The sequence below is a fragment of the Microcebus murinus genome, chromosome 19, assembly GCF_040939455.1.
Source record: "Microcebus murinus isolate Inina chromosome 19, M.murinus_Inina_mat1.0, whole genome shotgun sequence".
Taxonomy (NCBI): domain Eukaryota; kingdom Metazoa; phylum Chordata; class Mammalia; order Primates; family Cheirogaleidae; genus Microcebus; species Microcebus murinus.
Genome location: NC_134122.1, coordinates 44,691,662 through 44,707,427, shown reverse-complemented (window position 1 = coordinate 44,707,427; position 15,766 = coordinate 44,691,662).

Sequence of the window (15,766 nt, the reverse complement as noted above, 5' to 3'; positions counted from 1 at the left end):
ATCTTAAGAGGAGTGTAAATTAAATCAATATATCTCAATGGCTCAAAGAATGAGATGTCCAATTTTTTAAATGCTTTTTTTGAATGGCTTACAGACTATGTATGGTATGTTAATACTAGAGAATGCTGAATTATGATTTGACATAAGAAAAATTCATCTGACATGTAAAATTTAAAGGCAAAACAAAATACTAAAAATGCATAAATAGTACATATATATGTGTGTGTGTGTGTATATATATACACACACACACACTATATAAAATAGTATATCCCAGAAATAATTTTGGGATACTTCTAGTATACTAGGCAACATGTTAGGCACTAGAGATCAGTGGTAAAAAATATAGCTCTCCTGGAACTTAAAATCTAGTCAAGGAGTCAGACATTAAGTAATTATTAAATACATATATGTATTTAGTATAGTGCTAAAAAATGATATTAGTTAACTGCTAATGCTCATGTGATCTTTGTTCCTGCAAAGTTATGAGATTCATTAAGAGGCTTCCCTCAGCAAGGCAATCTCAATGTTTAACCAACCCTTCTTGCACATAGCTAGTCAGTCTTCCAGCTTATGTTTACACACCTCATTATAACATAAAGTGGCAAGTGAAAACCCAAGGAAGAATTTGTATGACAGGTTAAAGCAAGCAAGAAATTGGGGTGGTTCTTTAAATAGAAAAATGCTATTGAGTCCAAGTAATTTTTTAAAAAACACTTTGGTATTTAAAAACATACACAAAAGAGAGATGGTGTGATGAAGGCCCCTGCTCTCATCGTCCAGCTCCAGCCACTTCCTCCCACCACTGGCTCATTTCAAAGCAAATCTCTGACTTCATTTAATCTGTAAAAGCTGCAAAACTGGTTGTTAGACTTAAAAGTTTGATCCACCCTGGTTTATTTCTTGGCCAAAAGACTTTGTAGGTGATATGTACTTCCAATTGTAACTCATCAGGAAGCACAAAATGTCTGGTTGTTTTTCTTTCTTTTTTTTTTTTTTGACGTCAAAACTGGTCAGTGGTGTCAGGTGTTGTTAGCCTAATCTATTACAAAGTTCCCATCGGTTTTTAATCAGATGACTTTAGCATCTAGTTATTGATGGCCATTGCCTAGATCCATTATTTCATCAGGAGTTGAAAAATGGTGACATTTCAATTCTATTCTTCCTCCTGCATTTGTTAGTAGGAATTCTTCTGTTAGGAAATACTGTTGTTTTCACCTGCTATTTAGTGACTGCAAGGTGAAATTTTTACCAGAAAGGCAAGGTAAGAGCTTGATTCCTTCCCTTTGCTTACGGGTTTTCAGAATAACAAGCTAGTTTTTCCCAGCCTCTGTCAAAGGTAACCAGGGAGTCATTAGACAATTTTGTCATTATGCGAACATGATAGAGTATACTTTCACAAACCTAGATGGTATAGCCTACCACACACCTAGGCTATGTGGTATAATCTTTTGCTCCTAGGCTACAAACCTGTACAGACATTAATTACTTTATTGAACACTGTAGACAATTATAACACAATGGTAAATATTTATGTATCTAAACATAGAAAGGTATAATAAAAATATAGTATTATAATCTTATGAGATCACTGTTGTATATATGGTCCATCATTGATCGAAATGTTATGGGGCACATAACTGTATATTCATGTTCCTGCCTTTGGTAAAAGATAGCATACTACACATAGGTTTGCACTTTACTCTTTTTACTTAACATGTAAACTGAAGATCACTCCATAGTAGTATTCAGAAATACTCCTCACTTCCTTTTACAGCTGCATGTTACTCCATTGTATGGAGATACTCTGGTTTATTCGATCTTGAGACTGCCAAAACACAAAATTCCAACAAATTTAGTGTACAGCTCTAATTGGCCTTTATTTGCAATTCTAGAATCAGGCAACGCTTCATTGTATAAAACAAAATGAGTGTTCCGATGAGCCAAGCAGAGGAGCTTGGCTTTATAGGCAGAAAAGGGCTGAAGAAAGAGAAAACACAAAGTAGATCGGTCATTTCAGAGTTTACTTTGCTAATGGAGCTAAATAGACTTCTTTATTACACAGACTCAGGTTGAGTGGAAACTCCTGGTTTCTTCAAAACCGGCCCATTTCAAAGTTCAGTTTGATTACATGGCACTTGGTGTAGGCAGCTCCCTCCTGGGTTGGCCTGTTCCACTGGGGCCTGGGCCTCGTGCAGGAGGCTAGTCTAAAACAATGTCCTCCCATAAACTTTGTTAGATAGGACATTTGGATGGTGTCTCATCTTTTGCTATAATAAATAATGCTTCAGTGAATAGCTTTGTGCAGATATCTTTTTGTATGTTTCCCATGGTGTATCTCTGGATAAAGTCTTAGAAGTGGCATTTTTATGTCAAATGTTAAATGCCATGTAATTTTGCTAGCTATGAATCCAAGCACTTTTTGAGAATTCATTTAAATCCTATCTGCGCTCTACCTTAGGGGCATGTCCAGGCTCCTCTGGTGGGAAAAGGGCATTGTGGGTGAGGCCCAGGAGACTGCAATGGGAAACCTCTCACCTGAGACAACAGGAGAACCAAAACCAAAGGAGTAGCAGGATCAGGTTAACACCAAAGTTAACTAGCCAGGAAGGAAATCTAGGGAATTTCAAATAGAGGCCAGGAGGAGATAAAGAAGCTTCCATCCAGGATCAGAAATGTGGGAATAATAAATACAACAAATAGGCTAAGAACAAACTGGGAAAAGTGCAAGGTAATTACTCTGAACAGCTGCTACTCTTTTACATTTTTTTCTTGGCTTGCTAGAACATAATGTAAAGGCACAGGGTTGTTGCTTACGTTTAAATAGTGCCCAAGGACAACTAGCTGGACTTGGTATCTGAAACTCAGTCTGCACGCAAGCCGAACTGGCCTGGTGCTTGCTGTACACACTCACAAAGGGATGGGGGTAGGGTGAGGACCAGCTTTTTCTAATTCGCACAAACGTGTATTTGACCTAACCATGGCTGCACAGAAGGAGCATGAATCATCCAAAATCTCCTTCCATTTTTGCAGTTATATCCATATTTTTCTCTATAATTTAGCTATAATATTGCACTTTTCAACTCTGTCTTTAATAGGAAGGTGAGGCTAAATTTTATAGTCCTTTGCATATGAGCTGTAAGTAAAGAGTTGTTTATTTTAGAAAAATGGTTTCTGGGTCAAAACGTAACTGCTGAAACCTTAAGGTTGTGTGAGGTGAGGCATGTTGATATTTTAGTTTATTTGCAGATGGGAGAGGCAAGAAAAGCTGCAAACTGTGCAATAACTGGAAATGATATGGATCTTTGCATTTAAGATCTCAAGCTTTGACATGAAGAGAGGCAGGGAATAGAATCTTGGCTCTACTATATGCTAGCACAGGTAAGAGATCTTTAAATATTTGTGATTACATACCTCTAATAGAATTTTTTTTAATTATGTAATCTTTCACACTTTTTACATGGATGTCTCCTATTCGTGTCCATTTGATAGTAAAACTAGAAACAGAAGTCATCTAAAAGACGTAGAAAGCATTAGTCTAAATCTGTCCCTCCAGAAAAGTAGCCCCCTTTTGATCTGGTCCTTTTCAGAAATAGATACTAAGAGAAGGAAGAAGTTCCCGCCACTTATTTCTCTTTGTCAAAGGAAAATTGGCCTAATAGTTGTTTTTATTTGCACTGTTGCCAACGTGGCCCATTCCACAGCTCAGATTGAGAGTTTACCTCGACCTAAGGTATACTTGAGCCTTGGGAGTCCAATAGAGACATGTTGTTGTCCTGAAAAAAAGGAAGACAGAGAAAATTAGTGAGCGAAGGAAGACTTCTTTTTAAAAAAAAATGTTTTAAGAGTTAAAACTCTGATGTGTAACTATGCTTATGTTAAATTTAGAGCGTATTTTATTGAATTGAAACTGAAGCTCTCCTAAGTTTCTGCGTCTGTGAATTCTGACTCCTGATGAACTCCAGAGTCCCTTCTAGTTCTAAAATCACGTCCTGCACACCACATGTATGCCATAGTGGCCAGCTTCTAGGAGATTGCCAGAGTTTCGCCAGCTCTTTCTTTATTCAAACATTGTTTTTGCAATGATGTAACTAATGGCAGTGCATGAAAATGCAGAAAAGTATTTTCAGTTGGTTGAAACATTTACTTCATTCCAAGTGTGTTTCTCTTATGTTCAGCCAAATTTCTTTTAAGTCTTTTTTTTCTGTGGATGTCTAATTTTTTCCTAGCCATAAATACAAAATCTATGCAAGAGAAGTTCCCCATTAGCCTCCATTTCACTGGAACTTTAACTAATTTGACATAGGAGTGATAGCAAAGGGCTGAAAAGACATTGTCTTCCGAGTTAGGTGAGTGCTTCCAGTAGCAGAAATGAACTTTTAAATCTACATGAATGAACAAGAAATCATCTTGGTTTGACAGCCAACACTCAGTAACTCTCTGACCCATATGCGATCTCCATATCATCACCCTTTTAATCTATAGAACAAATTAAATTTATCAAACACTATTAATATACATGGTAAGATATTGGTGGCCCAGGTCAGACTGTGATTTGCCTGTTGGGAAAATTGTTGTCAGACCCTTGAGGGCAGAGCTTTTAGTAAAATGAATTGTGAAAAAATCACCTAGGTTAACTCGGATGTGGAATTTGAGACCACCAACTCTTCCTCACTTGCAATTCTTCCTTACATGTCATTGACTATCCAGCTACCATTTACTAGCACACTCATTTTGGAGGTGCTGGGGACAGAGGTGTGCTAAGAAATATAATCACCACTCAGAGCCATTCAGTGAGTAAATGTTGCCAAAACATTAGTCCTGAGAGCTCCCCTTCTTGGTAAAGATTCGGTGATTCATCCCGGCCATAGGTGAGCAGGGAGCCTGGCTGTTTCTGGGAACAAAGCCACTTGCTTGCGTAGGATCTGGAGTAAGGTTTTAAGTCCAATTTGACCTTCAGCACTTCAGATGGTTAATATGTTAGTGGTTACTCTTAATGGTCAGACAATTCAAGATTATGTGTGTGTGTGTGTGTGTGTGTGTGTACACATATATATTAGTTAGCCAACACACTCGTATATATATGAAAGAACAATTATTCAGTGAGCCAGCCCAGTTCTCCGAGGATGAACCCCAAAGATTTGGAAAATGGAATTGTGCACGGCTACTAGTTCAGACATTTAAAGCTGAATTCATTTAGAAACTATTTTGAAAGATGTGAAGGCAATGAACTGTGAAATCTAATATAATCCAAATGCCCAGATACCTTCCTGTTCCTGTCCATTTCTGCCATCCCTCAGTGACAAACTCTAGGAGAAAGGGGCATAAGGGGTGGTTTTATCATACAACCCAGGAGAGTGGGGCAGACTGCCTGGCAGGGCTGGCTCCTGCCAGCAGGATGAAGGGTCGAGCTGAAGTTCAGAGACAGAGACGAAGAGGACATTCATCCCCGTTCTCTGGGCCTGGGGCGAGCAGCAGGGGCCTCCTGTGTGTTGTTAGTGCAGTGAGCACTGGATTTAACTGTTTGGACATTTCCCTGGGTTACCTGTCTGAGTACCGCAGAGAAAAGAACTAGGGCTCCCCCAGCCACCCCCCCAGGTCCCACCCGGTAAACTCACACTCCTCTTCTTTCTAGCCTACCCCTGCCACCCTGTGGTGGAGTAACATGTTGCTTTGAAAGAAGCTGAAACTCAGCTAATGCTTCAAATCTGTGTGTCATCCCAACTGCATTTGGGAATGCAGAGCTTTAAAGTTAAGACACATGTGTTCGAGATCGTAGCCCTTTGGAGATGTTTAGGTAAAAATTATAATTTTGGATTCATTTTTAAGATACCTAATGTCCATGTCTGCTAGAATGACAAAGCTGCATGCATGGCTCATGAAATCAGTCAAGGAATTCATCCTCTGCAGGTAAACTAGTTGTCCCAAGCTAGTCTAGTGTGTCTAATATCTACACATCACTTCTTTTTGGTCTATCTAGACATGTTGGCACGATTATATGATACATGTGTATGCATAGTAAAATCATCACCCAGTCCTAAAAGAGGGTACTATGGTAAGTAGGCTTAACAACTGAGGAGCTATTCATTTAATTCTATGTCACAGCGGACCCATACTCTAGCCAATCTGAGAGAGAGGATATCATGTCCAAATATTTAAGATCATTTCTGGCTGTTTGTTTTCGTTTAGAATTCTTGGCTTTGCCAGCTGAGCACTCTGCCAAGAAATACAGCAAGCCTAGCAAAATGACTGGCTCCACCCCACACACTCGTGTGGGCAGAAAGCTCCATGGCTTCCCTAAAAGGCCCTCGAAGCCTCCTCCATTCTTAGTCGTCTCTGCCAGCCTTGAAGTGTCATGTTTTATTTCATCAAAGGAAAAGTCAGCACCTGGCCTGAGGCTCTGTCCAATTTATGTCTTGGTTTTTGTCTGGCTCATGCCTCCTCCTCCTCCCTTTAATTGGGCAACCCGAGCCTGTGGCCTCTCTGTCATTAATGTGCTGCTTGCTTATGGAATTTGGCCGGGTGCCACGGATGCAAAGACATTTAATTGCGATTGTACATTTAATTGGATGTACACTTCTTGTTCTGCCTTCAAGGCGTGAACGAGTCTTTAGACATTTCTAATCTGGGATAAGCTGCTTGTTTCATTCAAGTAGGAAATCAGTGGCTGCTTTCTATTGAAATGTAGTTTCTGTAGTTTGTAGTTACTGCCTTGTTTTTTTTTTTTTGTTTTTGTTTTTTTGGTTTTTTTTGAGACAGAGTCTCGCTTTGTTGCACAGGCTAGAGTGAGTGCCGTGGCGTCAGCCTAGCTCACAGCAACTTCAAACTCCTGGGCTTAAGCAATCCTCCTGCCTCAGCCTCCCGAGTAGCTGGGACTACAGGCATGCGCCGCCATGCCCGGCTAATTTTTTTCTATATATATTAGTTGGCCAATTAATTTCTTTCTATTTATAGTAGAGACGGCGTCTCACTCTTGCTCAGGCTGGTTTTGAACTCCTGACCTGGAGCAATCCGCCCACCTCGGCCTCCCAGAGTGCTAGGATTACAGGCGTGAGCCACCGCGCCCGGCCCTGCCTTGTTTTTAATGAAATCATTTTTCATGCTCATTTTTGATGCAAAGTCAATGCATATGTTCATTATAGAAACAATATGTAAGCCGGGCACGGTGGCTCACGCCTGTAATCCTAGCACTATGGGAGGCCGAGGCGGGCGGATTGCTCGAGGTCAGGAGTTCGAAACCAGCCTGAGCAAGAGCGAGACCCCGTCTCTACTATAAATAGAAAGAAATTAATTGGCCAACTAATATATATATAAAATTAGCCGGGCATGGTGGCGCATGCCTGTAGTCCCAGCTACTCGGGAGGCTGAGGCAGCAGGATTACTTGAGCCCAGGAGTTTGAGGTTGCTGTGAGCTAGGCTGACGCCACAGCACTCACTCTAGCCTGGGCAACAAGCGAGACTCTGTCTCAAAAAAAAAAAAGAAAGAAAGAAAAAAAGAAACAATATGTAAACAGAAGAAACACTAAAGGGTATCAATAGTCCCCCTTATCCAGGGCAACTACAAAGAATGAACATCTTTATATGTCAATAAAAATACTGTACTCTTTCTGTGATGTCATTTCTAATGTGTAGAATTCTATGAATGAATCCAATTTGGGCACAGTTTTTAGAAAATCATCATCTTTTCTAATAATCTAGGTCCTGTCAATATTTCATTTGAACTTTTTTGATATGGGTAACATAGGACTAATCTGGTTTAAGAAAAATCATGTAACCGTGGGAGTATTTCAGGGTCCCTAAAAGCATCCCCAGATAGCCTCCGCAAAGATACTGCACCCCCAGTTGGTGAAGGTGTGCGTGTAAGATATGTGATTGTTCTTTAAAATTTGTTTTGACTGGTAATTTGTAACTGCATTTGTAAGAACCAACTCCTTTCTTCAGAACAACTGTATTAAATCAAGTAGCCATTTAAGAACTTTTAATATTTCAGACAGTGGAACAAACATTTCAGACCACGTCCACGGGCAATTCTAGCTTCTGAAGGTCCCTGTTATTTCAAATGTCTTCTTCCCTCTGTGACTATCGTGTTGGCACTTTGCTGTTCCTGCTCTGGGTTTTTGCTGTGTTCTGGGAGTGCAGGGGCCTGGGTCAGGGGCTGGCCCTGAGGAGCTGGTCCTGGGCCCCCAGTCCAAACAAACCATCCCTTTGACCTGAAGTTTACGCCATAAAGCACCTGGCTAAAGCGACCTCAGGAAACAGGGATTAAAGTGCTCCAGTGTGCATCTGGGCAGTCAGCGTGTCGCCTTTGTGGGGAGCCAGGGTGCACTGGTCACCTCTTTCTTCTTCCTCAAAGCCCCAAAGGCTGAACCCACTTGCTTTGCTTTCCTAAATCTGCCATCTACGTTACCACCCACAGTCCTCAGTAGAATGCACCCCCAGGGCTCCCTCCGGCTGTCCCCGCTCACCCCACGCTCCCACCCACCGCAGGGACAAACACAGGGGTTCTTGTGTCTTTGTTTCCTCCCTCCTTCCCTCTCTCCCTCCTTTCTTCTTTCTCTCTCTTTTCCCTCCCTCTGTCTCTCCTTCTGATTCTACTGAATTCACTCTATGGAAACAGACAGGGCTTTTAAAAATAACAAGCAGAGGTGAAATTAGATAGACATTCCTGAAATCTTATAACATCCTCATGGCCATCATTTTGTGATGTGTGTTCTTCGTAAGCATTCACCAGACTTCTGGGTTGCAATCCTGGTTCTACTAGTAGTTCCTGGTTCCTACTAGTAATCCTGGTTCACCTACTAGTAGCATCCTCTTAGGCAAGCAACTTAACCTTTCTGTGCCTCAGTCTTCCCACCTATAAAGTGGGGATAAGAAGAGTACTTAGCTCACAGGTCAATGAGGTCTAAATGAATTAATGTATGGAACATATGTAAATGTGCAGTGAAAGAGAGAGCGAGCATTGATATTTCATAAAGTATTCTGGGTTCAAACAGGTTGACATGCATTTTTGAGCAGGCTCTTTGTTGACTGTGAAGAGGAAAACCTGGCCAGGTAGGCCAGAAGCTACTTGATACGGTGGTTAGGGGAAGACACGAGCTGGGGAGGGCGTGCAGTGCTGGCGTGGGCTGCCCAGGACGGAAGGCCATGCTGTTCTCCCAAGCGGACGCTGGGCACGCCGGGCAGAGGACAGGCCATGTCGGACTAGTTCCTCAGGGCCTTGCACGGTGCTCACCCTCCACCATCATTTGTTGAATGAATGAAGCTTTGGGAAACTTCCCAGTGAATCTGCCCCACTCTGCCATCTGAAATCTTTCTAATTAAATATGGAAGTGTTAACTTGAAGCACAACATGATCTCCATAGTTACCCTGCTTGTTAAAGCTAAGTTGTCTTTGCCAAGAACAGGTAAAACAATGTCCATTATGTATTCTCCGGTTGAGTGGCATGTCAAAGAACTTTTTGTTTTCATGAATGGGAGTCAAAATAGATTCATCAGGGACCTGAACAGAATTTTGCTTCTAGCTACTGAGACAGTGTGTTTGACTTGGACTGGATTTTTGAATTGTTTTTGAATTGAATTTTAAATTGAGTTTAAAAAATTGCAATTAGGCTACAGTGATAATGAGGCTTCATCACTGTGACTTGAGTAAACCCATGATATATGTTTTCAGAACAAACACGTCATATGGCTGGAAAGAGTTAAAAAAAAAAAAGTGTCCTTCACGTATAAGGACAGTTTTTTATTCAGCTGGGTGGGCAAGGTGGGGAAGACAGGAGGTGAGTTGCTGCTCCGACCGCTTTGGCCTCTTCTGTGTTTTGTCCTGTCCCGGGAGAGGAAGGGGCCAACGCAGCAGGGGGAGGGGGGCTGGATGGAGGGTGGGATTTGCAGCCAGGCCCCAGCCCTCTATGAGGAGCAGGATCTCCAGCCCTGAGTCAAGCCAAGACGAGAGCAGAGGAGAGCAGGGCTGCAGAGGGCTTTGGTCACACTAGCTGTCATTAAGGCAGCGGGATTATCAGTTCCCACTGCCTCGTGGCTGGGCCCATGAGCGCACAGTCCCCACTGCTCCGACACCTGCTTCTTCCTCGCCTTCCCCTTCCCTCCTCCTCCCGGACCCCTCTAGCCAGAATATCGTCTCCAAGCTCAGAGCAGCTGTTTCTACCTCCCTGTCCCTTGTTGGGGAAGCTTTGACTTTTTTTAAAACCTTTTATTTTTTATCAACTGGGATATAATTCACATAACACGCAATTCACCATTTTAACGATTTAAAGTCGTATAAAAGTCGTATTTAAGTAACATAAAAGTCGTGGCTTTTAGTTCATTCACAGTGTTGTGCAACCATCACCACTACCTAATTCCAGAACATCTTTTGCTTTTTGTTGTTGTTATTTTTTATCTATTTTATTTATTTATTTTAATTCTCTGCTGGTCTCCTAGCTCTGTGTGTGGTTTCACATCTTCCTCCCGCCCCGCTTGGTTCAGAAGCTCTGCTTAAGCATGTCTCCTTGACACAGTTTTATGTATCAAGTCACACATTCTTCCCCACAGCTGGAACAATCTTCCCTTTCTACTAGAGAGCAACCTCACCTCACTCCCCAGTGTTACTTCTTTTAAATAATGTGCCTTCTTCCCAGCAGCTTGAATGTAGCACAAGGGGGCAAAAAAACATTAAACTCCCCTTCAATGTAACAAGCCTCCTCCTCTTAGCTACTGAATCCTCCACATTGGTCTCTCAGAAAGAAAACTTCAAAGATAGGGACAACAGCAAACCCTATAGCGGTGGAAACTGACAAAGTACATATTTTTAAATCTCAGTTCTTCCATTGACTTCTCATATTAGGCTTGAGTAATGAGTCTTCACATGGGGAAGTCTTCGCATGGGGAATGGGGGTCCCTGAGCCCCCAGAGAAGGAAGAAGGGGGTCACCGGTGAGGGGCAGGAGTCCTGCTTGGGGGTGGATGGGTGTGACTAAAGAGTGGGAGCAGCTCTAAAAGTTTCCTGGAGAAATATAAGGGTTGTGGCATTCAAATAGTTTTGAGTATTGCTGGACAAGGAAGACGGGAAGATTGAAGGGAGAAAAAAAGGTGAAGGGGAAGCGAAAGGGAGACAAACGACTTGATGCTAATACCTGGCACTGGGCTATGGCCTCACACCTTACGGTGAGCCTCCACCTTCCCTTGAGAGCAGGCTGCTCTGCCCCTTACTAAACCACGCGGCTGCGGGGCATTCCAGGAACACCAAAATGGATCCGTGGGGGACATCAAGATAGACAGGAGCCAGGCACAGGAGCACATGCCTGTAGTCCCAGCTGCTTGGGAGGCTGAGGCAGGAGGATCACGGGAACCCAGGCTTCGAGGCCAGCCTAGGCAACATAACAAGACCCATTCTCTAAAGAAAAAAAAAAAAAAAAAAAAGTCTAGTAGACTCCGAATCCCTGCGGGCCAGCTGCCTGGGGTGGTGCGCACTGCTGGGCCCAGGCCTCGCCTGTTGATCCCTGCTGACCCGCATGGCACTTGTCCACCTGTTCCCATCCTCCGGTTGAGCTGGCTGCATGATCTTGATTGGATACTTTTTGAATCCCACTGTTGCTGATTGGATGTTAAAGCTTGTTGCTGATTGGATGTTAAAGCTTGTTGCTGATTGGATGTTAAAGCTTGTTGCTGATTGGATGCTTTTTGAGTCCTACCAAGGGTATAAAAACAGGAGGAGACCAGGGAAGAGGGGTCAGAAGTAAAGACTGTTCTCCCAGTCTCTTGTCCGTGTGTGCGCTCCGTCCTTTTCCTGGTCAAGCGCTGTAAGGCTAGCTATAACACTTTCGGCAACAGAATCAGGCTTTGCAGGGCATATTGCCTCTGTTGCGCCTACCATCTCTGCTGGTTAGACGTTAGAAGGAAAGTAGCCACCGACAATATGTGAAGGAGTATGAGTATGTTCCAGTAAAACTTTATTTACAGACAGACTGCTGGTTGCAGGGTGGTTTTTCAGAACATCTTTGGCTTTGATCTCTGAAGCCCAGGAAATGAATGGAAGGGGGTGGACCTCATCAAAACAGAGGCACCCCCCGTTTGCTAAGCAGATCCCCTCATTTCGTAGTTTCTATTTATAACATGTTTGCCTCCTCAAGGACCACAACATGGAAAAGAGGTTTTGCTTTGTTGAGAGTCTTTCACTTACGTATTCATTAATTCCATTTCATTCATTCCGGAGCCTCAGCCTCTCTCCCAGGCCAGGCACTGGCTGGTGCTGGCTCCGCGGAGGTGAATGAGCACCCGAGGCCCCTACCCTCCGGGATTCGCAGCCTAGCAGGGGCGACAACTAGTAATTAGGCAATTGCTATCGTGGCAAGCGCTGTGGGGGTGAGTCGCTGGGAGACAAGGAGGTCTGGGGTCAGGCGCAGTGTCTCTGAGGAAGTGGCACTGAGGGTGGGAGGGTTAGCTAGCGGACAACGGTGTCCACCTGTGAGTGTGGCTGGGGCGGGAGAGGGACAGAGGGAGAAGGGGCAGCACATGGTGACGCCTTGTGCAGGAAAGGAATGGACGACGGTGGGAACCCACAAGTCCAGGGTGTGGGAGAGTGGAGCAAGATGACACCAGTTGCAGGGGCAGAAGGCAAGTCACGCAGGGCCCTGGAGGCCATGCTGATGACTTGGGGCTTTATCTTCCAGACGGGAATGCATTGCAGGCGCTAATGCTGGAGATGGAAAGATCCTCCGACTACACGGAGACCAGCGGGGAGGCTGTTATGGGATGAGCAAGGGCGGTGGGCTGGGACGGTGGCCGTGAGGCTGGATAAGGGGGAAGGGACTTATGAGACATCTGGGAGGTGAAATAGACCGGGAAGGAGAGGGCGATCTTATGGACGACTTGAATAACTAGGCGGCTGGTGAAATGGGGAACTCTGGTGAGAAAAAAGTTTGGAAGGAAAGATCACGGGTTCCGCAGGCGGACTTTGGGGTACCTGTGTGCCTGTGGGGATGCCAAGTCCATGGTTACACAGGGATGTCTGGCAGCTCAGAGGCAAGCGTGGGCCGAGGATACGAGGCCAGAGGACACAGATCCGACAGCGCCTGAGACCCTCCATCAGATTGTTAATTACCTGCCCTTCCCCCGGCTCAGGGATTCTCAATTTCGTTCTGCCCATTCCTGGCCCACGTGTGCGTCACTCTCTTTAGTGACTTCTCTCATTGTCCCCCACGGACCTCCCTGGGCTGTCGGCTCCTTGAGGGGAGGGATGTGCTGCTCATCTTCACATCCCAGAGCCAGGACACGTGCTAGAAACCCACTAAGTACGCAAACGGTGATGACCAGCCGACAGGACACCTGAGTCGATTATGTTGGGATCTACAGACAAGCAACGATTAGAGAGAATGATTGACATGATCTTTAATTTTGTAGCACCCATCATTAGAGTTAAAAATAATCTTTACTTATTTACAAGAAAAGCAAAAAATCACAAAGGCAATTGAGACGAGGGCAGCTTAAAAAGTACAGCACAGGGATATACGGAGCACCACAAAGATCCGGTATTCGCCGTCTTCATCAGCTGAAGAAATGTCCTCCACGAAGCTTCACGCCACAGAAAACACGGTCACTGGGCTGTCACGTGAAGCAGAAGAGCATGGCCCAGCTCAGAAAGCCGTGAGAAGCTATCCACAAGCACATTGCATTTCCACAAGCGTTGATAAACTGTCATTTCATTTCAAGTGGCACCAACTCTTTGATCTTTTCAGTTCACCTGTGGAGTTGATGTCTAGGATCCCCGGCTGAACAGGCCACCAGACCCATGGCCTCTGCAGCCACAGGAAGAAAGAAACAGGTCCTTCCAGTCTAGGTGGTGAGCACCCCCAGGCAAGGCCCCCACGGCCCCAGGACACCCATAGGCCCAGCACGGTAGCCTACCCTCTCCGCTGCAACCTGCTCTGAACACAGAAAAAGCAAGACCCCCCTCATCCAGTCACAGGGGCAGAAGGTGCAGTTTGAACCCCAAGTAGGACATCGAGAACAATGGGGAGAGCGTTGTCCAGTCACCACTTTGGGTGCGTGTAGATATGTGTGTTTTGTTAGAAGGGTAGGAAAGCAGTTTTATTTTAATATGAGGCCCAAAGTGTCATTAAAGGTGAAAGACAATCCACCACGAACAGTAAGGGGAAAAGGGAACCGAGGTTAGCCTGTGGCTTGGAGGGCGAGGCCACAGGCATGGAGGAAATCTGATTCGAGAAAGGAATGAATGGCTTTAAAACAACACACAGAGCAACAAGCGTGGGCCCAAGGGAGAGGCAAATTACAAAACGAGGGTAGAAGTGGAAAAAAAAGCGTTATAAGAAGGACAATCTTTGCTCTAAATGAATCATTCATCTAAAAAGCAAAGGAAGCTGGGAGAAAGTTTGCTAGACTTTACTTTTAATATTGTACTTAAAAGAACATTAGTTTTGGGCTGGGCGAGGTGGCTCACACCTGTAACCCCAGCACTTTGGGAGGCCGAGGTGGGAGAATCACTTGAGGTCAGGAGTTCGAGACCAGCTTGAGCAAGAGCAAGACCCCGTCTCTAGGACAATAGAAAAATTAGCTGGAGTGGTGGCACATGCCTGTAGTGCTGAGGCAGGAGGATCGCTTGAGCCCAGGAGTTTGAGACTGCAGTAAGCTATGATTGTGCTAGTGCACTCCAGCCTGGGTGACAGAAGGAGACCCTGTCTCTACAAAAAAAAAAAAAAAAAAAAAACCCCAACAACATATTTTTGTATTATTGTGTATTACAGAGGAAGGGCAGGGATAGCGCTCTAGGTCAACGTTTGCTATAACTAAGGGAGATCAATCCCTCTGCCGCTTAACTTTGCAGCCACTGTTGGCCAGCACCGCCTCCTCCGTTGTTAAATTGAAGGGGAAAGAGACCAAAAACCCACAAATGGCTAGTTCAGCCTAAATCTACATGGAGGAAAAGGGAAAAGTCCTACTGAGTGTTTAAAAATAATTCCTATTCAATGCTGTGTGTGGAAACAAAATTAAAATTCCCACAGTCTGGAACTGCTATTGGAGCTGGCGGGTCACACGTTGGATCTGAATGACGGGGTGACGAATGACGGGGTGACGAATGACAGGGCACATGGACGATGCTGGCCTCATTCTGCTTGTAGTTGCCAATCTGTAAAACAACCGCACTCTATCTTTTGGCAGGGCCACTAGAAAGGATTCTAACGTTCAACCAAGAATGAATAAAGGCCGGGCGCGGTGGCTCACGCCTGTAATCCTAGCACTCTGGGAGGCCGAGGCGGGCGGATTGCTCGAGGTCAGGAGTTTGAAACCAGCCTGAGCAAGAGCGAGACCCCGTCTCTACTACAAATAGAAAGGAATTAATTGGCCAACTAATATATATATAGAAAAAATTAGCCGGGCATGGTGGCGAATGCCTGTAGCCCCAGCTACTCGGGAGGCTGAGGCAGGAGGATTGCTTGAGCCCAGGAGTTTGAGGTTGCTGTGAGCTAGGCTGCCCCCACGGCACTCACTCTAGCCTGGGCAACAAAGTGAGACTCTGTCTCAAAAAAAAAAAAAAGAATGAATAAAAGGGACAGCGGCCCAGCCCGAGGGGCTGTGTGCACAGACCGTGGGCTCCAGCAGGGGGCGGTGCCACACAAGAATTACTATTAAGGAAAAACCAGGGCGCAGCCTCCTTTTCTAGTACCGCAAATCTTCTGTGTTGTTGAATAATAATCATTTAGTGCCACAAAAATAGGTGACTTGAGTTCAGCTTCTGCGTATTGGTGGGACATCCTAGA